The following is a 27,623-nucleotide window of genomic DNA, read 5'->3' on the forward strand; positions in this document are numbered from 1 at the left end:
TCCAGCAGTAGGGAAGCTCGCGTGGTTCTGCAGACTCAGGATTTTTCTAGAGGGTTTGCAACAACTTGCCTGAAGGTGCAAAGGTGTAGCATAATTATTTTTGGAAGAAGATGGAAATACGTTATCATAACCTTGATAAAGGCTGATGGTACTTCTGCAACAATAAGAAATTTCGAAGAATTTAGAAAACGTGTTGATAATCCGTGTTTTAAAAGGGTGGAAACGTATTTCTAACAGCTGGATATGCAGCTTAGTTTAGCAAATTGTCTGATGCTTGATGTAAAAATGTTTTGATAAAGTTTTTTCTGTTTTTTTTTGTTGTTGTTGTTGTTGTTCTGGTTTATTTCAGTAAGAAATGCCTTTCCACTCAGTATTTTAAATAACTCTTTGATAATTCTGGTGTACCCAGGCTACCTTGTTCTGACAAACTATTTGAGAATTATGCTGTGTTTGGATAAAATAGGAGAAAGAAACACAGAATTATGCTTCCTATTCCCATTTATTAATCTAGAAACTCTTCAAATCAAAGAGATATGTTTTTAGTTTTAAATGATGTTTTTAGGCTGAGGGGTTTTTTAACTGTCTATTGTTACAATTCTTTCTGTACTTACCTGTAACTGTAAAAAAATTATTTTGTTATTTTGAGGAGCACTGTACAAAAATCTGGGGGAGAAATATTTATTTTAAAAAGTATGAAAATGGAATTGTATTGTCAGGATGATTCAGAGACAGATGTGTCTGAAACTTTAGAACAGTCATGTTGTATTTCAAGCTTGTCCATATTTACTCTTGAGAATTGAATTTTCATTGTTTCTATGATTATGATAAAGCTACTTTCAAGTAAGGAGACCTCTGGAGGAGGTCTTAGTAAAAGATGCTCTGATCTGATTTTTTTTTTTTTTTTTTTAAATTGCCTTAGAGGAACAGATTACTATCTGATGGTTTGCTGATAATATTATGATGAGATTATCTGCTGAACACTTTCCCGTTTCCAAAATGTTACTCTGCATGTTCTGCATATTTGAGACTGCAAATTTGTGCCCAAACGCCCAAACTCTTAAAAGATTTCTTGGTGTTTTTTGGATGCCAGGTTTCCTAATCTTTTTAACCTGTTCCCCAATGCCTTTTTGCCTTCTTGGTATGTGCCGTGACACCTATTTCATTCTACTTCATTGACTTTGCAACTGTTAATTTGGCGTTGTCCATGTGAGGAGGGTTTTAGAAAGCAGTGCTATCTCTCCTCCTCAGCTTGCCAGTGTGTCAGCTCCGTTACTCTCTTGGTTTTTGTAGCTGTTTTGGGATCAGTTGACAGATTCAGTTCTTTTGGCTGGGGATGCTTCTAGGGGGAACTGATCCACTGGTGTGTGTGTTTTGTAAAGGATTTTTTTTTTTTTTCAAATCATCTGCACTTATTGCCAGACCCTATCAGTTTGCTGGCTCTGCAAGATCAAGTGCTTCAACCACAGGATGTTTCCAAAACTGATGTGTGATACTGTGAGCTTCTGAAGTTAAGGCATAAACAGTAATTACTGCAGGGAGGGACTGCTAAAGGAGGATTTTAGATATAGGAAATGTATATTGTTTGTCTTTTGGATCATTTATAAAACCGAAGGTTGCACTGCATGTGTTCTTTAAAGATTCTAGGGCCCTCCACATGCAAATATTTTAAGTAATGACTGGCCGAAATGCAGATTGGGCAATGATGTTCTCTCTACCTAACGTTCCTGCATAGCTTTGGTTGGATATGGTGTCTCTTAGTTCATGTCCTGAGCAGTTGAACAGCATGGCTGTGTGTAGTTAAACAGTTGCTACATCTCACCCCAGCAGTGGCTTAATTTTGGTGGTTTTAATGATTTGTGTATGTATAAATCAGGCTGCAAAGTGCTCTGGAGCCCTTCTGGATGGCAGGTGTATATAAGCATAAAGCTGTCATTAGCAGGAGCAGGTGTTTTGTTCTGGCAGGGAAATAGCAGGGCTTTCTAGAATCGTGGGGTTGTTTTCTTCTGTCAGCATGCTTTACATTTCTGTTTTTGTTTCCAAGATTAAAAACACAAATGGAGAAATGAAATTAAACATCACTGCCTGGCCGAGAGCTCTTGGCAGTTCTGTTGGTCGCTTAAAGGAAGCTCTACTTCCAGTAGCGCAGATGTTTGTGCAGGGGCCAGAGTCATCTCCATGACATGTCTAACCTCAACCAGGCAGAAATAGAAGAATTCATGAATGAACTTTTTTTTCCCCCCTTTTCCCTGTTGGCAGTGCTTGGTGCTGTTACTCTAATCACAGTGAGGTGGTAGACTCTTGTGTGAAGACGGAAACGGTAGTTAAAATACTAAACGCTCTTTGCATGACTGAGTGGCTGAAGTGTTCCAGCACACATGTAGAAAACGTGAAGAAACTCAGACTTGGGGTTGGTGTATTGTATGGGTATGTCCAGAATATATAGTCACTCGTTGTGTTATTTTGAAGGTTTGTTCAGTGGGAAAGGGTGAGGGAAATGGGTTGATGCAGAGGTGCTATAGTTGTGACTGAATATGAGGGGGGAAGGAGAAAACTATCTGCCCAAATTGCTGCTTGTTGAGTTCTGAGATTGCAGGTTTTCTGGATGTATGTCATGAGTACCCTTAATTTTGGTTGTGTATCGTGTAACTTTTTGGATAAAAGAGGTATGCCTGAGTGTATTTTATTTACTTTACGGATCCATTTTAAAGGTCTCATTGGATTTTTTGCATCTTTCTGCTCTGCTCCCTGTTTATAAAGGTCCTTCTATTGTCTTCAGTCTTCATCCTGTGTGTTTTGGTTTTTTTGTTTTTTTTTTAAAGTCTTTCTGCAAGGCTAACAAAGAGGGGGATTGTGCGTTTTGATACTCTGTCATCTCTGTCTTCCCTAGTATGTCCGGTTTTCTTATTAGGGCATAAACTCATATGGAAAAAGGAGTCTTTTGGAGGCAGGGAAAGAGGGGGAGGGAAAAATGTACACTGACATTTAAAAAAGGAAATAGAAATCTCGATTTCTCACTCTGAGAACTCTGAAGCAATTATAAGCAGCAGGAGAGACCTGTGTATTCATTAATGTTTAGCAGCAAATGTGGAGCTACATTTGCTTTTGTTTTTAAGTAGTACATAAACACCACACAGTAATTTTGACCGTGAAAGCTAGAACACGTCCTCCAAATGTCAGTTTGTGTGGACTTTAGGCAGGTAAAACTATTTGCGTGGTTGGGAGTCTGCCTTCCAAGCTGATCAAAATTACTAGAGGTCCTTAAATAAGAAATTACACAAAAAATACTTATTCCACTTATGGAAATACTACTGATTTTTTGTTGTTGTTGTTAAAGAATTATTTCTGTAATGAAATGGAGTGATAACAGATATCCTAATAAATAACCAGTAGTCCATTGTGATTTGTCTTTGCATAAAATGAATGCAGAATCCATATGTAAAATACAAGCCAGGAATCAAATGCTGATTGTTGCTCTTTTAACTTTCTCTAGCAGAATAGTTCTGATGGTGAACTTTAGCTTTGTTACTTTGAGCACAGGTTCATACTTTCAGTATTCTGTTTAGTATGAATCAAAACAGGATCTTACGAGGTATGACCAGAAGTTAACTTTTTTTTTCTTTAAGCCAGTGGGTCTCTTGTGTCACTGTTTTTCTTCACCTCTTCTTTCTTCTCTCTTTTCTGTTCTCACTGTGTTCCCTACCTCTTTTTGTATATATATGTGTGTGTGTGTGTTTTATTTTTTACCTTGGCTTCTGTCTGTCCCTGGGATGTAGCAGTGCGCTTTCTTGATGACCTGTGTAGCCAGAATCTTCAAGGTTCAGATTAGTTCAAGGATCGTCTGTCTTTCATGGTGTTTCAAAGGAGTGGCTGTGGCACTTGATACAAGGGATCCTAAGACACATCTGAACTCTGAAGATGCCAGCTATAGAGGGCACAGCTGCTTCAGAGGAAAAACTGAGGGGAAGAGGAAAGGTAAGAAACAAGATAGGGGCTGAACAAAGAACAGAGAGGGGGAAGTTTGTAACAGACAGAAAGAAGCTGATGTTACTTCCAGAGCTGAAGGGTTGGGTTTATAGGGAAATCGTTGTTCTTATTGGAACCAAAAGATAAACTGTGTCAATTTGTGGTTTTTCTTTTGTGTCTCTTTTTCAACACAAGGGGCAATAGTTTTGCAATGCTAGGTCTTGGTTGCTTTCATTTTGCTTGCACTGTTCTGGGAAAAGGGGATTGGGGAGGAACCAGGAAATCGTCGACCAATAAATCTGTCCTTGATGGTAGGCAAGATGCTAGAGACATTAAGAAAGGATGAGATCACAAAACATCTGGAGAAATATGAGCTGATAATGGCTAGTCAGCTAGACTTTTGGAGGGTAAATCTCATCTGATGGAATTATTTGTGGAGAGATCATAGGAAGCAGGGTTGGATCCAGTGTACTGTAAAAAGTCTGCTTTGGATGACAGGGAAGTCAGATGCTGAGAATTACCTAGTACAGTGTAACTATACTGTATTACATCTTTGAAAGAGCTAGCATAGCCTGGAGATTGCTCATCTTCCTTCCACTGAGCGGACTACTTAAGTCTTTGACCATCTTTGTTACTTTCCAGTGTCCTTTTAGAAAAGGCTTTCTTCAGCCACAGCTTCACATTTTTGCAGGGTGAAGTCCAAATGTTTCTTTTTTCAGTAAAAATTACTCCAAAAAAGTTGTTGTTCCAACATTTTCCCCCACCTTTTTTGCAAAATACTTTCAGTTCTTTAGAGATGACATGCTAGGTTAGATGTTTTTCTCTGTGTTTGTAAACTGACTGCCTGGAACTTACATGCGATGTGCAAGTGACGCTCTCGCTTTGAATGGCAAAGAGGAAGAGCTCAGATGTTGATGCCCACGTTATTTATGTCAGTCCTAGAAGTTTACTTTCATATTCTGTTTTATTGTACATCTGAAGCGAAACAAACTAGGTCTCAATTTTATCTCTAAGAGTGGGGTAGCATCATAAATTACTGTTACTTGTCATTAAAAGAGATTTGAGAATGAGGGATCTAGGACGTTGCAAGCCCTGTTAAAGTGAGCCTGGGAATGCTTGATACAGTGGATCATGCAGAAACTGCCTGCGTTGGCTTTGATCCTCTTTTTCATGGTTCCTTCGTTTTCAAGAAGGAAAAGGTAGGCCTGTGGTGGTGGTGGGGAAGTTCTCCACGTGTGGTTTTCTGTTCTTTTTTTCTCTCAGTAGGCATATTAAGAAGTCATCAGGTTTGGATTTAGGAAGGAAGAAGTGCTAAGTGAGTATGCTATTTTGAGGTAAAGAGAGAGCAAGAGAGTAAAGTTTGCTCGTTGTTCTTGCAGGAGTGGTTTTAGGCAAGGTGCTGTGCCATGCGTTTTAAATTTGGTACCTTGTCCTCACTTCAAAATGTCTTCCCCTGCAGCCCCTTTGTGGATGCCAGAAGGTTCCTTCCCTTCCAACATTCCCTCCTGGAGCTCCCCCTGCCTAAGCCCCCTCAGTTGCACTCCTTGCCTGTGCCTGCAGCTTCCCCTGCCTAAACTTGCTCTGTGTTACTACTCTTAGTCCTAGACTTTACCATCTGAAAAAGCTGGTGAGGACTTGGATGCTCCTAGAGCAGTACATGGTGACATGTAGTGTATCTTTTTTTATCCACTTTTTATGTTACTAATAATGCTCTTAAAAATTAGTGTGGTGGTTGGTCTCAGACTCATTCAGGAGACAAGCCTTAGTATGTATTGGAAAGAGGGATTTGCTGAACGTTTGAACAGTTAGTTTGGATGCATTTTAAAAGATAGAGCATTGTAAAAAACCAAACAACTGTCAGCCTTGTGGTTTTTTTCCCCTTTTACATATTGAAGTAATTGATTTACTAAGAAAAAAAATGGGTTAAATCTTATTTAAAAAGTAATTTCTCATGGGGGGAAGACAGAGGAGGGATTATTTTATTTTCAGATGTATTATGTTGCAGGTACAATGTGCCTCTTAATGGGGGAACAAAAACCAGGAAACTATGTGAGGAAAGAGGAAGAAAAAGAATGGAGAAAGAATAGCACCATATTAGGTGTGAAGTACTGTGCTTCTGTGAGAAATATTTACTGCAACTGAAAGGGGGAAATAAGACCGACTTCGAGTGCAGTTGGAAAACATGTTACGGAACTCTGGGATTATTCTCTCACCTCTTCAAGTTGAGCCAAAAATGTGAAAAAGATAGCTGGTCAAACAATATTGTGAAATTTGTCAATTTATTCAAAAGTGCATGGTCGTATTTGAGGACAGCAGAGGTAAACAATCATCACAGACTGTGGGCACGTCAGTTACTGTTTTCCTGAGTCTCTTGGGCAAGTAAGGAGAGCGTGTTTTGAAGTGCTGTCCAAAGCTCAGGCCTTTGATGAACTGCATGTAGAAATATACTTTGGAGTCAGTGGTTCTGTGCATGACTGCAGTGGTATTTTGTGCTAATATTGAGGCTGAGTGCAGCATCTGAATCATTTACGGGGCTTTCAAATCAGTCTCCTCTGCTTGGCGCTTTACTAATGTTCTCTTAATGAGGACCACAGAACATGCATGCCAGAGAAGTGGGTTTTGTGTTGGTCATGAACCATGGCGTTCATAGGAGACACCTCTTTTGGGTGGGAGCTCCAGTCTTAGAATGGGTTGGGTTGGGAGGGACCTTTAAAGATCATCTAGTCAACCCCCCTTTCCCTGGGCAGGGACATCTTTCACTACATCAGGTTGCTCAAAGCCCCATCCAACCTGACCTTGAACACTTCCAATGATGAGGCACCTGTAACTTCTCTAGGCAGCCTCTTCCAGTGCTTCACCACGCTCTTAGTAAAGAATTTCTTCCTTATACATATGTAGTCTAAATCTACTCTCCTATAGTTTAAAACCATTACCCCGTGTCCTGTCACTATAGGCCCTGGTAAATAGCCTCTGTCAGTCTTTCTTATAAGCCCCTGTTATACATAGAAAGGCCGCAGTAAGGTCTCCCTGGATCCTTCTCTTCTGCAGGCTGAACAGCCCCAACCCTCTCAGCCTGTCTTTGTAGCAGAGTCTTCAAGACAAGCATTAGTATGCTGATATGAAAGTCTAACTCATGAGGTTGACACTGGTGTTACTTGAGTGGACTTCAGGTGCTGATGCAGGTGAGGGCTGCTTACAGCAATCGCTCCTAATTCTCAAATTTTAAGTGCAGCCCTTATATTTGTGGTGACTTTATAAATCAGTTCCCAGCTGTAGAAGTCACAAGATTTTGAAAGTTTTACCCCTTTTTCTTTCTGAAGCAGAGGCGCTTGCTGATCTTCATGATGTAGAAAAAACCTGGAAAATGTAACCTGAGTGCCTTCTTCACAGTTTAGACTTAGGAGAAGAAAAAGAGCTGTTTAATTACTTTTAAAGAAAAACCTCAGAAAATAGAGGATTTAGAATAATTTGTAATGTGCGTTTTTATTTTTCTGAACTCTTGGCCTTAGCAGTATACCCTACTATTTCTGCAATTTTGTCAAAGGATCTGGGGATCAAGAAGTGCATCCTGATTACGCTTCTGAAAGCAAGCGATATGAAAGAATAACTTTCATGTTTTCTGCAAGAGGCTTGACAGGTCTAATGTCTAATAGAAACATACAAATGAAACTATATTTGAACTGCTTTTTCATCCATCAAAATCCAGTTAAACTAAATCTCAAGATTTAAGAGAAAAAAACATTTATTTAAAATTTTTTACGCTGTGTTCCCATATGAGCCTTTGTACATACCATGTTACAGCTGACAATGTAATGCTGCCTTGTTCAAAATGATGTAGTTACACTGCTGTGTAAGATACTTGCACCAAGTTGGGTTTATGCCCTGAAATACAAGGGTACACGCTATTTTGTATGTTCTTGCCTATGTTGGAGCTTCACAGTTGGAGTGTCAGTGAAAAGTTATGCCCTTGAACAAACCTGTTAAGCAGTTCAAAATCTATTGTCAGGCTTCTTCATAGCTGCAAAGTGGGAATACTACCTTTTATTTGCTGGTTGCTTTTCAGGGGCTTCCAGGCATGGATTTTCTGGACTGGTGTTTTTTTGTGTGTCAAGCATATCCCTGCGCCTGTCTGTGGTCTGTAAACCTTTTATAAATAGCAGTCAGTTAACTAAATGAAAGTGTTTTCTCTGTAATGCAGATTTTTGGGGGGTTTGGTTTTTTAATTTTTAACTTTTGCTCATGCTGTATCCTTCCCCTCCTAGCCTCATTAAGTAGAAATGAAATTTTGGGAACACCAAGAGAAGAGAAGGCATTTATTTCTTAATTCAAGACTTGACTTAAATGTGTAGTTGAATAAGTTTAGCTATATTATATGTTTATTGTTCCACTTGAAGTTTATGCATGGAGCAGACTAGAATCTAGTTGTGATACTCTATGGTGGCAGTGCTGGTTGTGGGGCTTCGAAGTAGTTTTATAGTTGGAAATTGATTTCTGGACATAGGATATGAATCCTTTGTCACTATAAATTCAGTAATTAAGTCATTCTGTGGTAAGCATTCTTTATGCTGCCCTGGCAGTGTATTAAGAAGACCATGCTTTAGATTGGGAGGTTAAATGCCGCCAATCATCATGGCTTTTTCTTCAATAATTTTTTTAAAAAAGAAGTCTGGCCTTTTTACGTGGTTGTTAATAGAAAAATAGTTTTGCTTCTCTAATGCTGCCTTTGGTGATATGTTTCAGACAGTGAAGGAGTAGGATAGTAGTTGACTTTTTCAACTTGAAATTTTCTTCACATCAGAGACCATTGTAGTTCTAGGTCTTTTCTGGTACAGATTCATTTTTACTATAGCATGAACATTTGAAGGTATATAACTGATGAAGTTGCCTTGTTACTTGCATAAGAGAAGTATTTTTCTAAATAAGAATTCAGGAAAAATTACTTTTTCATACATGGAAAATCACTGCAAACTTGCCAGCAACAGCCTTCATCTGACTTGTAGAGATATTGCCTATTGAACACTATTGTGACAGCTTGTTTCTGTCGTTTTTGCTGAAGTTTAGCCTGTAAAGTCAAGATAATCTTGATCTGAGAGATGGGGAGATAGTTAAATTACATCATCATGGAAGAATACCAGCATACTTAGCTTTAAAGCCATTCAAGACTACATTGGCACCCCTTTGTTATACAGTGTAGCTGAAAACGAACTGCAGCAATAATGAACCAATCCATCTAAATCACAGCAGCTGAACAACTGACTGTTCTATCTCAAAATGCAAATGCCTTGCGCAGAATGGATTTAATTGTAAATGTTTGCTTAGTAGGGAATATGAGCCTTTTAGTTTGTGACAATAATCGTGAATACAAAGACCCACAGAATTTTAGGGTTTACATAGCTTGTCCCTGTTCTCATAACAATATTTCAAAGTCAGTTTTTTAAAATGTACCATTTGGCTTTTTTTCTAGCCAGTGAATAGAACTCTAAATGCTCAATCTCTTAAGCGGTGTTTCGAAAACTGAAAGATAAATTTAGCTCTATGTATTTAGATCAGGCAGGATTTTCTGTTGTATTTCTTTCAAATCTATCTTAGGGCTTTTATATAGCTTCAGATAATAAGAGGAAAAAGTGCTGACTTTCAGAGCTTGGATTTGTTTTTGCAGTGCAGAAATGCCGAGTGTAACTTAGAGTATTAGCATTTTCTTTGAGGTTCTAGTAAGGTGCCTCTAAAACAATTAAAAGGTTACTGTTAGGAATTTCTTTTCTAGTAAAACAAGCAAACACCCCCTCCCCATACTAAAATCTTCTTTTTTTTTTTTTTTTTTGTTAAATTCTTGAAACCTGGCTGCTGAATGCAACTCATGAGAATGAATCTCTGTCACCAATTTGAATGAATTAAAATAAAATAGCATTGTCATTTTTGGGGGGGGGAGGGAAAAACCTTACTGAGCTTCACTTAGTAAAAAGAGAGAAAGCAGAAATACCTGCCTCCAGGCTGTTCCTAGGTATCCTTCTGTGTAAGGAAAGACAGATAAAACTTTGAAAACACACATGCATGCACAAAAAGTGTGCATGTTTATGCTTCTGTTGGCATTTTGTGTGTTCTTTAATAGCCTTCACATGTGGATTAGTCCTTCTGAAAAAAAAAAGGCAACCAAGCCCCCTGAAGAATAGGCCTTTGTGACACTGGAGAAGTTTACTGTGCCAAAGTTATGGTAAGAATTTGTAAATTTTGGCTGCTGGAGTACTTCCTTCCCCTGCTATGTTTTTAATGTTGGAAACTTGTAAGTGTGGAATGGAGGGTGTTGTTTTATTTTTTTTTTTTTTTAAATGACAATGCAAACATTCATTTAACAAACTAAACTGCCCGTTCACATGACACTGTTGGTTGTATATAAACACCTTGTTAATCTTGTTCTGCAGAAGTCTTCCTTGGGCTTCCTGAGTCATACAGAAATTCTCCACTGCTTGTTCGGGGCTGTGCTGTGGACTTAGGCTGTATCTGCTCAGATTTAGTTTGCCAAATTAATGTCCCTGAAAGAAATGTTTTTACTTGGAAGAGGGCCCTCAAAGCTGGGATGTTTTTCTATGTCTCTCTTTCTCCATGTATTTAAAATATTTCATTCTGCTATCTTGGGAATGGTTTTTGTTTTGCCTGTATTCCTCGGATAAAGCTGAACCTGTCAGGGAGATGTTTAGTATTTCTTAGTTGCAAAACAGTCTTCCTCTTACATTCGTTGTTGTTTCTTTACGTGGATCTTATGTTGAATGTTTTAGTTTGTGAGTGGGCAAAATAGCTTGGGGTGAGAGGGCCCTACAGAGCGCCGAGAGGACGCCGGTAGCTGCACTGCCAGGTGAGCCTTCCCGGCAGCCCGGCACTCGGCGACAAGCTGTACAACACAGTTGACTTCACAGGGGTTTTCTTGAGTAACCAAGGGCAGAATTCGAGTCCAAGGCTAGACTGTCATGGTGACAAAATATTTAGAAAACATTTTCTTGCTCGAAACAAAAGCTTGGATTGTGCAACACGAAGTACTGTCCCAGTGTAATAAACGATGTTGTGTATTTTTAAAGGGTTCTGTGTGTTCCCTGACTGTCAGTGCTTGCCAGGTTCAGCACATTCAGGTAAAACGAGGCATTTTTCCTCTGGACTGTTGCCTTTACAAGGTGGGTTAATTCTCCCCCTTTACGCAGTGGGCTTGCAAAGATGTAGCAGCCAAATCTGGCCTTACATTTTGCACATAGTGGACAGACCTGTTAAAGACAGATGCAGTGGAGCAGCTTCTTCTCTTCAGCCGTGGTGGCTCAGCTGCATTAAGAGCAGTTGCTTAAAACTTACACCTTGTCATGGGCGTAGATTGATCTGATCCCAAGCGAGCTCTAGGACTGGACTTGGTGATTGCTTTTATTGGGTTAGAATATGCTGTTCTTGCTGCAGTAGGAACCTTTTGTACTGCAGGTGTTTCATCCTTCCATAATAACTGCTATAGCTTTTTTTTTTTAACGCCTGAGTTATTGGGATGCCCCAGCCTTACTGGTATCTACCCTCTGACTTGAAAGTAAGCCAGAGGTCTAAAGTGGCTGTACTAGATTGTTCATCGGGAATAACATAAAATGATTTTAAGATGAGCAAACCTGTGACAACTGAGTGAAGGCTACTAGCCAGCCATGTACAATTCAGTTCAGCATAACTGTGCCATTTGGAGTTAATGCATTTTTTCCCAGTCTAGTCTGTGTTTCCTGGGTAATATCAGTTGTTATTTCGGAGAAAAGCATGATTTTACATGTATACTGCCTTCTCTGCTTAGAGCAGCAGGTGGCCAGATTTCTTTCTGAAATAGTGACTTGTCTCAGCTCTAAAGCAAATATAACCAGATTGCAGAGACTGTATTTTTTGATCTTCAAAGTAGTTGATATTTTCAAAGCTGCTGTAGTTGTTGGAGTATACTGTTATTCATGAAAATAGAAAACAAAAGCAAAACATGGGGGGGGGGGGGGGGATATACTTTTCTAAGGTTTGCATCATCTTGCATCTTTGTATGCTTGGCATGTAACCTTGTTCCATTCAGAGCGCTGCTCTGAACAGGGCCGAGCTCGTTCTTTGAGCTGCTGCTTTGTTGCTATCTACTAGTTCCTCTTGCATTGAGCTGCAAAACCATCTGCTTTTGCTTTTCATACCTATTTTTACCATCTCTAATTTGCTATTAAGATGTTAACTTCTGCCTCCAGTTAGCCTAGCATGTCTCTATACTGTGACTACAACATGGGGGCAAGCAAGCACTCTGTGCATTCTCTTATGCTACCCTTTCACACTTGGGAACTGGTTCCTGTAAACAGCTGCAGTACTGCTTTATTATCCTCTTTAAAAGCTCTCGCTCCTTGTGTTGCTTATAAAAGGCCTTGATGAACTTGCAGTGCATGTGTACTGAGACTGCTGTTCACTGCGATGCCCAGTATTGGTCCCCCTTTTTTTGTGTGTCTATCTGCCCGGCCTTCCGTTGTCCCTGTCCTGTGACAAATAAACTCTGCAGAACAGGGACTGTCTCATTGTTTTATTTGTACAGCAGGTGGCTCAGCTCCAGATGTGTATCTGAAGTTGCAGTGTACTGCAGTAATACAAATCATTATGTTACAGAAAGCTGTATCTAAAATGGGGGGGTAAGATCGGATTTACTGTGATAAGTTTTATGCATTTTTAAGGGTTGTTTTTTGTGGATTTTTTTGTGGTTGTTTTGGGTTTTTTTTTTGTGTTAATCCTCTGACAGGTTACTGGCAGGAATGTGCAAAAACCAGTATATATGAAGTTTTCTTCCCATTTTAAGGAATCCTCCTCCACGTGGCCAGAGGAAAGCTTTCTTCTTAGCACCTGCTCCAGGCTACTAGGAATGGGCTACTTTACAACAGCTCTTGTTGGTGTCTTGGAGAGGTTTGTTTACTCCCACAACTAGACTGGGTGTGCTTATGGCAAAACCTCATGTTTCTGGAGACTTTTCTCTTTTTAGGCACCATTTTAGAAGTGGAATGACACACAACAGGATGTGTGGTTGTAGGTACATGTTCATGCTTCAGAGACTGTGCATACCTTTTTGACCGTGTACAATCCTGTGCTGTATCTTTCATCTTTCATGTGGTGAAATAAAACATAGAGGAACACAGAATTCATTTCTCCTTTTTATGCCCAGTACACACACAATGTTTATTGATAATTGTCTTTCTGCTGACTGTTAAAATCATCAAACCAGTTACTGGAGGCAAGGTGAAAAATGAGGGCACATGGCCAAGCAGACTTGAGGTTTTGTTCCTCAAATTTGATTTGAAAGTTGCAGTTTGATAAAGTTGCATTCATTCTATTTTTTGCCATTGTGTTTTTATAATTCTCCTCAATTACCTACATGTACTAATAAGTGTTAGGATTTATTTTATAGTGTTTTGTATGGCCCTGCTTTGAGTGGACAATTAGACCAGATCACCTCTAATGGCTTCTTTCAACATAAAGTATTCTGTGATTTTGTGTTTCTTGACCGGTTTGATATTGGGAATCTCATGCAAAGCCCAGCCTGATTTTGAAGGAGAATAACAACCCCATTGGTAGAGGTGCTTGGTTTTAGTTTTGATATTCCTTGTGATGGCTGTGAAACAGAAGATAAGTAGCAGTTCCTCTGTTGTCAACAGGCCTTTTCATTTTTTAGTGTTGGCTGATCTGTTCAAATAGAGAACTTGGGATTTTCCAAGTAAAGGGTTCAAAACATGGAATAATAACAAACCTTGCTAATTTACTACTTGTTGTTAGTGTTCTGGGTCCGTGCTTTGGAACCAAAAGTTGCTCTCTGCTTTAATTACTAGAATTCCTGGTTTACTAAGATTGCTATGTAGCTGTGAAACTGCTGGGAGCTTGCTTTCTTTTGCTTGTTTGGTTGGCTGTTGTTGCAGTGAGGCTTGCTGTCGGAAAGTAGAAATGTTTCTAACCTCATCCCAGCCTTTTTCTTTCACCCTTTTGTAGTCCTGGTGTAAAAGAAGGGGGAGAAATAGGGGTAGCAGGATGTGTGGTGGGACTGGCTCTGTCCTTTCTGGTCCTTTCCAAGCAAGGCTTCAGTTATTTTATGTCACTGATGGAAGTTGAATTAGGTGCTTTGATGGTCACCTTCAGCAATAGCTGGTTGGCTGCAGCTCCTTGAGACTCTGACCATGGCAGAGGAGGTGTGCTTTAGATTCACGTTGAGTTACTGGTGGCTGAAGTTTACAGCAACAGCTTGTTATAAAAGTAGAGACCTGAGCAATAAGGTCCAGCTTATCAGCAGTGATTAACAAGATAGTCTACTGATAGCAGAGGCAACCTGGAAGCTGAGCATGGCTGATCTGGTGCCCTCAGCTAGTATCAACTCACAAATTTCTTCCTTTGTCCCAATCAGTATAGTGACAGTGTCCTTCATCAAGGCCTATTTGTGATGGTTTAGTGGTGGTCTATCGTCCTTTGGCTGTTATGAGCAGCCGCCTTTTGGAGTCAGACTCGATAAATGAGGTGATCCATGGGGTGATGGATCTATGCTGTTTGTTCCAGGATAATAGTCACCTCAAATAGGTGACATGAAATGCTGCTTTATGAATGCCCTTAAGTTGTAGAAGCTTATTTCACTACTGGTGCTCTGGATGGCTGAAACTGGAGTTCCAAAGGACAGAGTAAATTTTGGACCTGATGTGCCATTTCACTTAGAAAAGAGAGCCTTCAAGGGCAGGGTTGAAGTCTGGCTCAGCCAGAAATGGGAAACCTTGATCAGTCTCCAGACTCTGGAATTTGTTTTATCTGAGACAAGATTGTTGTGTGAAGTTTGGAGCCAAGGTCTCCATATGGAACTACATCAGATCTGTGTTTAGATCTGCGTCTGAAATGAGATAGCTGTAGTTCCAAAGGGATTTTTTTATTTCTTACTGTTTTATAACCTCAAATCTCCAGAACGGGGAGGTTCTTGAAGGATGCGTGTCTAATACCAGCTTCCTATTAAAACTTTTATTAATTATTTTAAAATTGTACTTATGAGCTGCCGTGGATTTTTTTTTTTTAATTTTTCTACTTTGAAAACTTGATGTTTCTTCCTTCCTTTTCCCATAATACCAGGATAGTGCTGACTATTTTGGAAATTGTTGTCTTTGTTCAGATTTGGACTTCTGAATGCAAACAATGCCTGCATTTGATACCCTCTTCCATTTTTGCTTGGCTGGAAATGCTGTTAATAAAAGTCATAGGCATTCCCCATTCCGTGTTGCCCAGGGGAGATAGGTAGGTTGGTCAAACTGAAGGCAGAGCATCTAGAAGCTTAAGAGGTGGCTGGTGTATTAGAGTACCATCCTGGAACCGAGAATCGAAGCCAGTCCTCCCCTGCTCTGCCACAAACTTCCTCCTATATGATCATCTCAGATAAGGTTATTTTTATCTCTCTGTGCCCTGGTTCCCTATCTGTAAAATGGTGATAACGGAACTTCCCTACTTGACAGGGATGTTGTGAGGACAAATGCATCTCAGGCTGTGGGGCTCTTGGATACTGTGGTAACTGGGAGCACAGATAGAAGGGAAATGTTCTGCATAAAAGCTTTCTGTTCTTTAAGGCCAGTGGTAGGTTACAGCACTGATGTGAGTGTGGCTTCCACTGATGTCAGGGTTTGACTGGTGCCATGTCTTTTCTCTGAATGTTTCCTTGCTCACTACTACATGCATACCAGCAAAGCACTTAACATCCTTGCTAAATACTATTGTTTGCATCCTTGGCTGCAGGCTCTGAGAGCTGAAGAGCCTGGGTGAGACTTGCTACTCGTGTGTTTGCCAGCGTGGGCTGCTCACAGTGACTGAATGGAGTACATGCTTCTGGCAACAGCCACCCAGTGCATTTCACAGGCTCACTCAGACCCTGGAAGGAGTTAAAATTATGTATGAATGGATTTTCACTTGTGAAATTCAAACTACTGTAGCAGTTACTCTGAGCAAGCCATGGGCTGCAGTCTGACCAGAAGAAAGCAATTGTCCTTGACATAACTGGTTAAATTTCATAGAAACCACATCCTTTGTGTTGCCACTGACAACATAACATTCCTTAATGTTTGATTTCAAGTGGTGCTTTATTACCCAGCTGTACATGCAAACATACTTTCTTCAGAAGAATTTCTGTCCAAGACACCACAGAAGAGTGTAAACCTCTTTCCGTTTTAACATGGACTTCGTAGTACGTGTTTATATATAGTACAAGCAGGTAAGAGACAGGAAACCTATCTGCTTAACATTTACATTGTCACATGTCCAAAGGGAAGGCTGTGGTGAGTTGAATATTTGTTCAATCAAATCTCACTCATGCAAATTGAGGTGTGTTTTTTGGGAGCTTTTTGGGCCAGGAGGTAGGAGTGTACTTCGTTTATTGCTTGCTCCTTGAAACATGTGGCTCATGTCATCTTCCTTGTTCACCTGCTTTGATAAATTCTATATTTAGTTGCCTCTGCCCATCCACTTGAACAGGACAAAAATAACTTCAGTGTAATCCATCCTCTCTGTCCTTTCCTCTCCACCCCTTCCCTCCCCTTTCCTGCTGCTGGGTTTAGGGCATTCAGTTGTTTGGGAAGTGGTGGATTTTTTGTTTGTTTTGCTTTGTCTCCTTACAAGGAGGATTGGGGGGCAGGAGAGGACATTTATACCCCACAATAAAATTGTTGTGAAGAGTATGCAAACTGTCAGAAACACTTCCTCCTCTCTTACAACATTTGCTGAGGGGTCAGAGTGTGTGCAGAGTGCGCGGAGGGAGGTGGAGCAGAGAGGTTGGGAAATAACTTGCATGTGGCATACATCTGTCTGACAAAAAGCCAACCGTGCCAGGGGATAAATGGACAAACAGTGTTTCAGTTCTGAACTCAGAGGTTGAACCTAAAGTTTGCGCAGGAGTAACTCTTCAGATAAGTTTCCGATGGACCTTGACTCCTGTTGTGCAAACACGTAGTAGCTAGCACGGAGAAGACTGTCCTCTATATCCCTGCTTGGGAGAGGATATAAGCATAGGTTGTGCTTTGCACGGCTTCTCCTGTGTCCCATGATGGTCATATATATATATATATATATATATATAGACATAAAGTCTGACACAAATCAACATTGGCGAAAACCCCCAGAAGTATTTAAGTGCCTAACCCCTTGACTTTAGCATGAATTAAGCACAAAACTAATGAAGCGCTCTTGTTAATCTAGCCATGGATGTTGACTGTTTTTATCTGTGAATTGGATAAAGAATGTCCACTGAACTTACCAAAATGTTTGCTGCCAATGTTATCTGAAATATTGTCTTCCACTATTACGCTGATAGGGATTGAGGGAAACAGTATTGTTTTGGTGAAACTGCTTTGAGATACAGCCTGCCAAGTTCTTGTATCTTGAGCTGAGTGTTGGGTATGTTGTTTGTTCCTGACAGACACACTGTCTGGAGATGTTGGGGGAGTGTTCCCACAAAAAAAGTCACTTTTTGTAACTTCAGCAATTTTTAGGTTGTGTTAAAGGTGGTGATGAGGAGCAGAAAGGTTGAGGGAAAGCCCTTAATTGATGCCTAACAGAATTCAAGCTGTTTCTTGATGAAACTTTTCATTCGCTATCTGCTTTTCAAAAGAAAGTGAGAATTTTTTTTTCTTACTTTTGCATTCATAGAATTACTTCAGGACAGGAGGAAGAAAGAATTGGTTTTGAAAACTGGTCACAGCTTTAAAGATTAAAATTCTCCTTTCTATCTCATCTCTTACATGTGTACCGATGAAAGCCCAAGCCCGGTGGCAGTGTCAGGGTGGCAGCGCTGCCCCATTTTGACTTGCAGCACCCCGGGTGACGCAGGTGTGAAGGACAGCTAATTGGAGGACACCAGATTATGTGGGGACTTCTGTGACGTGAAACATGTTGGGCAGTACAGTGGAACCACTGACCAAACCTGGCTTTCACTTAGGAGCCTAAATCCCAGTTTGAGCCTCCAGGCTATGAATTTGGAACGAGACTCCCGGAGCCTGCCTTGCCACCTCACCTTTGTGGGGTGGCATCCGATTGCCTTGGCCCCTGTGCTTTGTCCTGCTTTTAGAGCAAAGGGCGCTTTAGTTTTTAGGCACATTAATTCCTTACTTCGTAAGCACAAATATGCACTCTGGGTGTTTGAAAAGGAGCAGGCCCCGAATTGAGAGTGCGCTTCTTAGGCTTCCAGGCACAGTGTAATCCTGTTAGTAGTCTGGGTTGGTGCGACAGTACTGGCTAGGCCAGGCTGCCTCGCAGGCATCTGCTTCTCTGCCTATTGAGTCAAGTCAATATCCTCAAAACGCTAATTTTCACTGTAATGATGGATTACGCCTGTCATGGTTTACAGAATTTTGTCTTGTGTGTTTAATAAAAGAATACAGATTCTAATGCTTATTATTTCTGAAGTCCAATACGTCTGAACTAAAGCTCACTGTATGCAAGACAAACTATGCTTTAATTTTACAATTGTCTGATGGGACTTTGCGATTTATTTGTTGTTACTTCCTTAATGATGTTGCAGTCAGAGGCACTGTTTTGCTAAATGTTGTGTAAAAAGTAAATTGTAGCACAGCAGATGTTGGTATTTGGATGGATGTCGGTGCAATGGGGGGACAGCAACAGTCATCTCTGTCAGCTGTCTTCAGGCTCGGCAGGCCTGCTGCGTGGTTACTTTGGTGTGTAAAAACAGCTCGTTTTGCAACTGGGAAGTTTGGCATTACATTTGGCACTGAGCCATGTAACTGGGTTAACACAAGTGTTTATCCAGCGATTTTCTCAAAATTGGTAACTTGGAGAAAATGTTTATTAAACTTCAGTACAAAAGAAGGGGGAAAATATGGCTGGATCTCTTATTTTTAAAAGTCTTTGATGTTTGTAATGCTAAACCCCATTTTTTTAATTCCTTTTATTTCCCTCACCCCTGTCTGTCTTTTGCTGTTTCATCATCAATCTTTTTGCAGCTTACTGTTTACAGTTTCCTTTTTAAAGACTAAGACAGGGAAGCATACCCAATGAAATGCAAAGTGTATAGGGTGCTATAACTACCTTTCTCTCCATCCTGTGTGCTGTCATGAATTAGGTGCAAAGAATTGAGGACTGCAAATGAAGCTATTTAATTACCATCACCCCCCCACCCCCCCCCATACACCTCCGTTTGGTAGAAATTCTGACTGCAGAATGGAACAGGAGCCCTGATCTGCAGAGCAGTTCATTCTTGTATGATAAATTACTGTAAATTTTGCCTTTGGGTTAAGTACAAGAATCCCTGCAGGTCATCAGGAATTTTTCGTAGAACTCCTGTCAATATCAGACATATATCTTTATGGAAATAGCAATTTGGCCTGCATTTTTAGTAAGGAGGAGCAGGAGAAAGCACTAGTTTTTCAAAGCAGCAGCAGTTTCAATCAGATTTTGTACCTGAAATTGGGAACCTGTTGATTTAAGGTTCATTGGGAAACTTTCTCATAAAGGAGACATTTAGTTTGGATTAATTTTTCTAATCCATTTTAATCTTGTACTGCCCCTGTCATTAAATAACTAAATGTCTTAAAGACTCCCATTTCTTTTGGAAAAGGGAAGATGATTAAACTAGGAAATTTGGATTCTCTGGTGAGGGGAGGAAAAGTATGTAGAAAAACATATTCTCAAACCAGTGACAGTGACCCAATAGTGGACTTGTGTGTAGTTAATTTTGTACTTGAACTGGAATTTTATCACCAAATATAATATCAGGATGGTAATTTTCATGTGGCTCCTTTGTTCTCTCTCTTTTTTTTTTTTTTCGTTTTTTGTTTTAAAGGAGAGGGTGTTACCTGTACCTTCCAATTTCTGTACCCAAGCGTGGCTTCGTTTAGAAAACCGTAATTTGCAAGAAGGCCTGCCCACTACAAAGATTCATTTAGTGTGCTGTGCATAAATGAAAATTGCAGATTAGCCACTGCAAGTGTGCAGTGACTGCTTTTTTTGAAACATTTTTTGTCTCTTAGCTTGATACTGAAACTGTAATCCTGATGTTAAAATGGTTTTCTCACAGTATGGAGGGCAAAGGGGAAATAAATGCATAAAAGCATTAATTTGGTAATAGTCTAAACTTTATAGCTTCCCCAGACCAGGGGGTGGGCTGAGTCTTTGTGGCCAGCCTGACTTGGAAGATTTCACTGTGCGCGTTGGCTCTGCCTGTGAAGGAGCAGGGTCAGTGCAGCGGTATGTGCTCATGGCCAGGTTCTGTGTTAGCTCTGTTTAACGTACATACGTGTGTGTGTGTGTGTGTATTTAAAGGATGTAGCTTTGCTATTTAAACTTGCTCAGACTTGGCCATGTTTCAAGAATGAGGTCCTGAATGGGGAGCAGTACTCTCCCCATGGGCTGGGCACAACCTGCCCTTCCAGCTGCCCCCGTTGGTCCTGGGACGGGACCAGGACCAGGACCAGGACCAGGACTGGCAATGGCTACAGGCACAGCTGGTGTGGCCTGGGGTGAGGGTCAAGCTGCCACCTCTCCCTGCCCTGCCTGTGCTCTCAGCAGCCCAGTGCCTTCCCCCCTGCCCAGCAGAGACCCAGCACCGGGGACACCCCGTCTTGTCCCTTTGTCGGCGTTCACCTCTCTGATGCAGCAGACGCCAGCCAGAATTACGGTAGCCACATCTTGGCTTATGTTTACCACCCTCTTCCCCCTCCACAAGATGCCTCTGTTCTCCCCCTTTCTCCTCCTGCTCCCCTCCTGCCTTGTTGGCAGCAGCAGCAGGGTTTTCGGGGTGGCCTTGCTTTTGGCTTGACCCCTGGGGCAGCAGAGGAGCCCCTTGCAGCTGCCACCTGAGCTGATAGTGTCAGATCAGGGACCTGTTGAAGAAAATGCTGTAACCAGAGCATGCGCTAAGCATCGAACGACAAAGCAGGGTTTGCATGCAGGGTTCTCTCTATGTGTGCATGTACCTTCCTTTGCAGAAATTCCTGAGGCATGAACATGGCCCCAGATGACCTTCTTCAGGAACATTACCCCAGGTGACCTGTAGGGTTTTTTCTCTCTTTTTTTTTTTTTTAATATTTTATAAACAAGACAAAGCAAAAAAAAAAAACCAAAACCAACTCATATGAGTTTAAAGCTTTATTTCTGGCTTTCTGGTGTTCTCATGCTTAAAGTTTGGGAATCAAAACTCTCCTGGACAGCTGTTGTAGTTGTTGCAAGTTCTACAAACCTGAAGGGTAGCTGTAACACAGCTAGGCAAGGGGTGTGTTTTGGTGTTTGTCTTGCTTCTGTTCTTTGGGGACATGCCAGTAAGGGTGGGAAGATGACTACAGAGAGCAGACTGTGCTCAGTTATAGAACAAGGCTTTTAGGATTCAGGTGGTAGAGGGGATGTGCCTGGTGAGGAGCAGTCGCGCGGTGCGCTGTGCTTGGAAAATCAGATGCGGTGGAGAGGTCGGGCTGATGCAGCAGTCCCTGACCTCTGAGAATCCGGTGGGCCAGGTCCCAGGTTTGATGCCCATGGAAACTGGTGTCAGTTTAGGGCTGGCTGGGGGTAGGGGGTGATGTTTGTTTTTCCCCTGGGAATAGGAGCAGTTTTAAAAGAGGAGATTGGAATTTTTGCCATGTCTTCCCAAAACAATAGTATAGGGCACTGCAAGCTGGAAAGCGTAATTCAAGCGCCCATCTGCTTTTCACTTCTGTGTGGTGTATACCTTTCATTTTTGATACTTTTTTAAAAAGGAAAAGTGGCTTTAATATACCAAGATGCTGTTGCAACATGAAAATTAATTCATGGTGACAATGTCAAGGTAGGTGGGTCTTTATTTCATTCCTTCTTACGTAAGAAACAGATTTTCGTGTGACTGACTGGAATGAATGTCTCCTGGAGTGTGGAGCTGTGAGGAAGAGGTATGAGGAGTCTACTATAATAGATGACTTTGGGTTTCAAACAATAATAGTCACTATGATGTATATTTGTTTTTAGCAGTATATATGTATATTTCCACATTACAGGGCTAAATTGTGGTACTATTGAAATCCAGCAGGAATTTTGCTGTTGGATTATATTGAGACTCAATATTTTTACTGTGTATTGTAAAAATAAATGAATTTTAATAGTGTTTAGGGTGACAGAAGTGTGTCTAGTTGAGCCCATAACCCTGCTGAGGCAGCAGCGTGGATTGTGCTCTGCTTTACGGTGACGACACACTTCAGTCCAAGGCACAAAAGTCCTTGGCAAAGTTTCTTATGCCTGTGTTACTTGGCTAAGCTTAGCACCACAGCTACGGTGGCTGTTTGCTCTCAGGTTACCCAGTGGTGAAGTTGCTTTAATAAATTTTCAGTATGGAATTAAGTTACTATATTGCAAAATTCCTCTGAACTGAGGCAGGCACTCCTGTTATCTGGTGGAGACTTTCATTGCTGAATTTGGGGTAGTGACTCAGTAAAAGTTATCTGCAGAGTACTAAATTTGGAGGCGTAACCAGGAGGTTGCCATGATAACAAATATTAGAACTTGCTTTCTGGGAAGTGCTTGTAATTTTTCCATTGATGGCCATTTAATGGCTCAAGATAAATGAAACTTTTTATTAGAAGCTAACACGGTCTCCGTGTGCCCCTCCAGGGTTTTTCAGACTTGCTAGTGATGAGATGAAGAAGGGAAATCCAAATTAGCCCCAGCCATATAAACAGCACCCCCCTTTTTTTATGTTGCTGCTTATTTTTGCCATTGAAATATTTGCTTAACTTGGCTTTTATGCATCTTTCTATGAAATATTTACCCAGTAACTGTTTGTATAAACATGCTTAAAATTCTGCATTGATTTTTTTTTTCTTGGCACTTTTAAGAAATTTCCTGATGCACAGCGTGATCACACAATTACTGGTAGAGCTTTTATTGTAAGTGGCCTAAAACAACTCTGTGTATTTATGTTGAAAATTAGGACTCAAACCCAGAAGCTAAAGGATAACAATACGATGTGTTAATTTCTTACCCTCTATAAATTGCTTATTTATAGAAGTCCATGTTCTGCAGCTTAGTTTTTACCAATAGAGCTTTTTTTCCCATTTCAAACCGCCTCTGAAGTTGGTCCATATCATCTGTTTTAGAAAAGCTGCTGTTTCTATAAATCTCCCCTAATGTCCCTTAGCCTTTTTTTCACCATTTCTTTACAATTCCCTGAGGTTTTGATTCGCTTTGTGAATGACACAATGATCTAGTAATGGGAGCCTAGAAGACCAAGCCAGGGGCTCGTGAGTCCTCACCGCTGATGTTTTCTGCGCGGCTGCATCCTGCTTTTTCCCTCCCCTGGTCTTGCTTTCCCATGTGCATCCACCCCCCCAAGTTACCAGCTCACCTCTCAGCTTCACCAACTTTGGGATTTTAATGGGGAGCCTCTGCTGAGTACTTTTCAGGTTTAAAGTTCACAAAGCAAATGAATGCATCATAAAAATTCACTCTCGCCTGAGTCTTTGGCTCTTGAATCTTTTTTTCAGTGGGGCAGAGTGGGGGGAGGGACCTAAAAATCAATTTTTAAGCAATTAATGATGCTTTTTCTGAATGTACTCTGTGTGTAGGCAGCCCTAGGAATACAAGCTAAAACTGTGCTTTCGGACTTTGTTTAATCTCTGGAAGAGCTTTGGTTTGTGTGTGTTTCTTTGCTTTGTCCCTTCTCTACACTATCTGTCAGTCTCTAGACAGGAATTTAGTGAAGAACAAAACTGGGTATGTCATATTCAAATAAGGCATGTGTTCAGATAAGTGCAAGAGTCATGGCTAAGGATGCTTATGCTAAGAGGTAAAATAATTAAATCAGCTTTTAGATGATGTCTAGAAAAGCCCTTCCTTGTTGAAATACACCAGGGTGTGGTGTGTTTGGTGTTTTGGTTTGGATTTTTTTCTTTGTATTTTTAGTAGAGTTCATAAAATCTTTGGAGGATTAAGTCACACCCTTTATATAAATACATTCAGTGTATTTAAGAGCCTGATTTGCAGAAATACTGATTGTATTGACTTCAGATTGAGCTCGAGGAATAGTTGTAGGTACCTTCCCCCTCTAAGGGAAGATATTTAAAAAGTTGCAGAGACTTATTAGCTTAAGTGCCTCGTTAGCTGCTTGTGCTATTTTCCATTATAGCGTCAAGGTAAAAATTACTTGGGGAGAAATAATTGTTCCAAGCATGCTTAATTCAGTTCAGTGAATCTGACACCTCCTCTGTCATTTTTATTTATTTATAAAAATGAGAGTGAGTTGGGCACCTGTCAAAAGCAGAGGAATACGTGATGGCACTTTCTGTTACACGAATGTTTTATTTTGTTAAAATGCTGTAGCTGCTTGCGATCATATTACAGAAGAGATTTCTCTAATTGTGTTGGACACCTCGTGGTAGTTTTAAGTCCTTTTGCTCCCACCATGAGGTAGTGGAGATGCAATTCACTCCGAGATTGTTTTCAGCATAGCTTAAGAAATCGCTTTATACTTTCCTGTAATTTATGTAGCTATCCTTAAAACTGCTGTTTTTAATGAAACTTCATTTACATCTTCTCCCACTGGAGACAGCTGTAGGTTAGGACTAGCCTGACTAAGCTGTGCCAAAGGTAGGAGTAAGGAGTTTTTTACATGCTGATTAATTCTCTTTTGCTCCTTTGGGAATATCTGGTATTGCTTAAATTGATTGCTGTAAGCAATATGGCAACATTTTTGACCTTCTAAACTGAAATTCAGCAAAAAAAAAAAAAAAGGAAAAGATGAACCTCTGTGTTTCAGTTTTACATAACCATACAGTTGAAATACAGTGATAAAAAAATAGAGAGGTGTCATCTTCTGTAGTGGTGGTGTTGGCTGGTGATCTCAAACTCTTGGACAGAGATGGAATCGGAGAACGTGGTAGTTGTCCGTCCCCTGCATGGAGAAAGTATTGGGCGAGAATCTGTTTTTCTTTCTCCGTAATCTGACTTCTGATCTCTCCCATGCCCTAGCGATGTGAATCAGAGCACCCATTCCTTGCCTTCGTTAGGTGTTCCCCATCTGCGCCGTTGTGTAACTGAAGGCAGGGGTAGCTTCCAGTATGCTTATTTTTCTACACAGCGCGCCTATAGAGCTTTGCGGGAAGCGCTAAGCCGAGGCTGTTAGTTGCTTTCTGAAGTTAATTTACAGATGTGGGGTGCCAGGTGACCAGCAGTCGTCCTCACGGGGCTCCCTTTGTCGCTCGAAGGCCAGACCGCTCCGCCATCCCCCTCATCCCACCTCCAGCTCCCCTCTTCTTCCTTCCCTCCCTCCCTCCCTCCCCAGATTCCCCCAAGATATGATAATGAAGCAGGTGCCCCGCATCGCAGCTTTCTGTGAGCGTGAGAAACGGCAGTAGGTTTAGAAAAGCCGGAGCCGAGCTGGAGGCGGCAGTGGCGGCGGCGGCGACATTACTTCTTAACCTGTTGGCAGTCGCGTCAGTCACAGCCACGCGGGCCGCCGGCGCACCGCACGACCGTCCAGCTGCCCGGCGGAGAATAAAGCGGGGAGCGGATCTGCAGCGCCCCGAATTAGCCCGTCGCGACCGCGGGACCCCGCGTTAGGGCCGTGAGAGGTGCGGAGGAGCCGGGCCGCGAGCCGCCGAGCGTTGGCCTGGCACGGGCAAGGCCGCGGGCTGACCTCCCCACCGGGGAGCAGCCCCGGCCCGGCCGCCTCATTGAGATTCAGGGCACAGGCGTCGCCTCCGCAGCTGTACGCTGGAGGCGGCGGCCGAGGAGGCGTCCAGAGAGGGGCCAAAAAGAAAATCATCAAAGAACCGGCCCCCTTCGCTGCGCCTCTGAATAGGCAGACAAACCAGAGGTCCTTCTCTCTCCGCGAGCGTGTTGGGAAAGACATTAGCATAACCTCCTTTTTTTTTTTTCTTTTCTTTTTTCTTTCTTTTTCTTTTTGCTTTCCCCAAGCTACCGAAAACCTGGCACTGTGTTTAAATATCTTGTTTTGACAGTTTGTTGAGGGAAGGGAAGAGTGCTGCACCAGCCTGGTGGGTGTCTGTGCAGCTATTTTTAAAAAAAAAAAAAACCATATTTGAACTGAGAGCGTTCATTCGGGTCACCCTAGACTTAATTGTTTGGTGTCAAGTCGTTAAGATCCAGAATTAGCTCGCTGTGTTTGGAAAGGGCTTGCTTCCGAGTCCTTTAGAAATGCAAAGGCAAGTTTTCAAGCCCTGCTTTCTTTTTCCAAATCTGGTTTGATTTCTGCTGGTTTTGAAGCGAGCGGACACTTACCCTATTTACTCAAGCAGCAGAAACTAACTGTAAATCCCTGTCCCGCTCTTCAGCACGCACGACATGGCAGCTCCTGAAAGCTTCATGTCTTTAAGGAAGCTGGCATCTGTTTCACCGAAACCTTATTAGGCCGACAGGATGCAGACCACTTCTCGTGGCCAGTGAAGTCTCAGAAATGAGTCATTCCGCCTTTGACCGGTGGCACATTAGCGCTGCGATTGGCATAACTTTCGTGTTTCCCTCAGACGGTTCAGGGCTGTACAGTCAAGGAATGTCGTACATCTTCGAAGCATGTGGGAACGTAGAAGAGGCTTGCGTAACTCAAAAGCTCTAATATTTTGAGTGTTAACCTTAATTGTAATTAATGGTGCTACTTCTGATGCTCAGAGCAGAAAGTGTAATGCATTATTTATCCATAGATTTGTGGTAGCCACTTGAGTGCATTTCGTATAACTGAGAGCTTGTTTTCAGTTGGTGCTCCTGGGCTTGTTCTGGTTACTTTGGGGCATAAGAAAGTTAATAGTTGGTCCAGCACTTTTGTAAATATCAAGGGTATCATTGGATGCTGACTTGGTTAACCTAATGATTTTTTTTTTTTTTTTTTCAAACCATTGGTATGTATGAGTTGATTAAAAAAAAAAAAGCAGAGGCTTCTTAAATATAGTCTGTTCTGAATTAAAGGGTGTGGTGTTGGCTTTGAATGAGCTTGATGCAGCAACAAGCATGCAGCAGTTGGTAAATAAAGATGGATTTTCTTTTGTTCTGCTGGTGCTTGCTGCTCATTATTCTCCACTTACCCCGTGAGCTTCCCAGGGAGTGGCAGCTGTTTCTGATGTTAGACACTCTATCAGTGGTAGACAGCTCCAGATTCGGTGAGATACTGTTGTGGGGAAGAGAGGAAAATAACCTAACCCTGCATTATTGTAAATCCTCAGTAGAATTAACTTTTCATGAACCAAAAGAGTTTCGTGTTTAACTTTTTCTGAAATATTCACGCGTAAGCGTGCTTTGCAGTACGTGTTACTGTGAAAAAGCTTTTCTGGCATGAGATGGATTTACATTCTAAGTGTGTGTTTAAGTATTTTAATGTGCAGTGTGTGGGGGCAGACACAAGGCAATAAAGGGAAATCGGTCTATAACAATCTTCGTGTATATTTCCAGATATATACAGTTTGGGAATCTTTGCAATTTGGAAATTGCTTGGAGTGAACAGAATGGTACATAAAGATTTTAAATAATAAAGCTAGCAAGCTACAGAGGAGTCTATTTGGTTCCAGGATTTTATATGTAGGATTTATAACCCATGCTTTTACTTTCCTGTCTCTGCAGTGTTAGCATTCTGTTACTGAAAACAAAGAAGGCTCTGCCAGGGCATTACACAAGCAATGAATCACAGAGGAAAAAATGTTTTGCTTTGTAAATTGTTCACT

At 41.3% G+C, this 27,623-nt stretch overlaps 1 protein-coding gene across 5 annotated transcripts in view; it reads left to right on the forward strand.

The window, feature by feature from the left end:
- Window positions 1–27,623, forward strand: part of AKT1 (AKT serine/threonine kinase 1) — a 74,914-nt gene that overhangs the window by 8,500 nt on the left and 38,791 nt on the right. The window contains exon 1 of one of the 5 annotated variants that reach the window (XM_069783310.1): window positions 16,180–16,198. The exons of the other annotated variants lie outside the window; for them this stretch is intronic. The gene's annotated coding sequence lies outside the window, so the exon portion shown is untranslated. Of the gene's footprint in view, window positions 1–16,179; window positions 16,199–27,623 lie in introns of those variants that run through there. 5 annotated transcript variants of the gene reach the window in all.

Source organism: Haliaeetus albicilla, chromosome 5 (genome assembly GCF_947461875.1).
Source record: "Haliaeetus albicilla chromosome 5, bHalAlb1.1, whole genome shotgun sequence".
Classification (NCBI taxonomy): Eukaryota; Metazoa; Chordata; class Aves; order Accipitriformes; family Accipitridae; genus Haliaeetus; species Haliaeetus albicilla.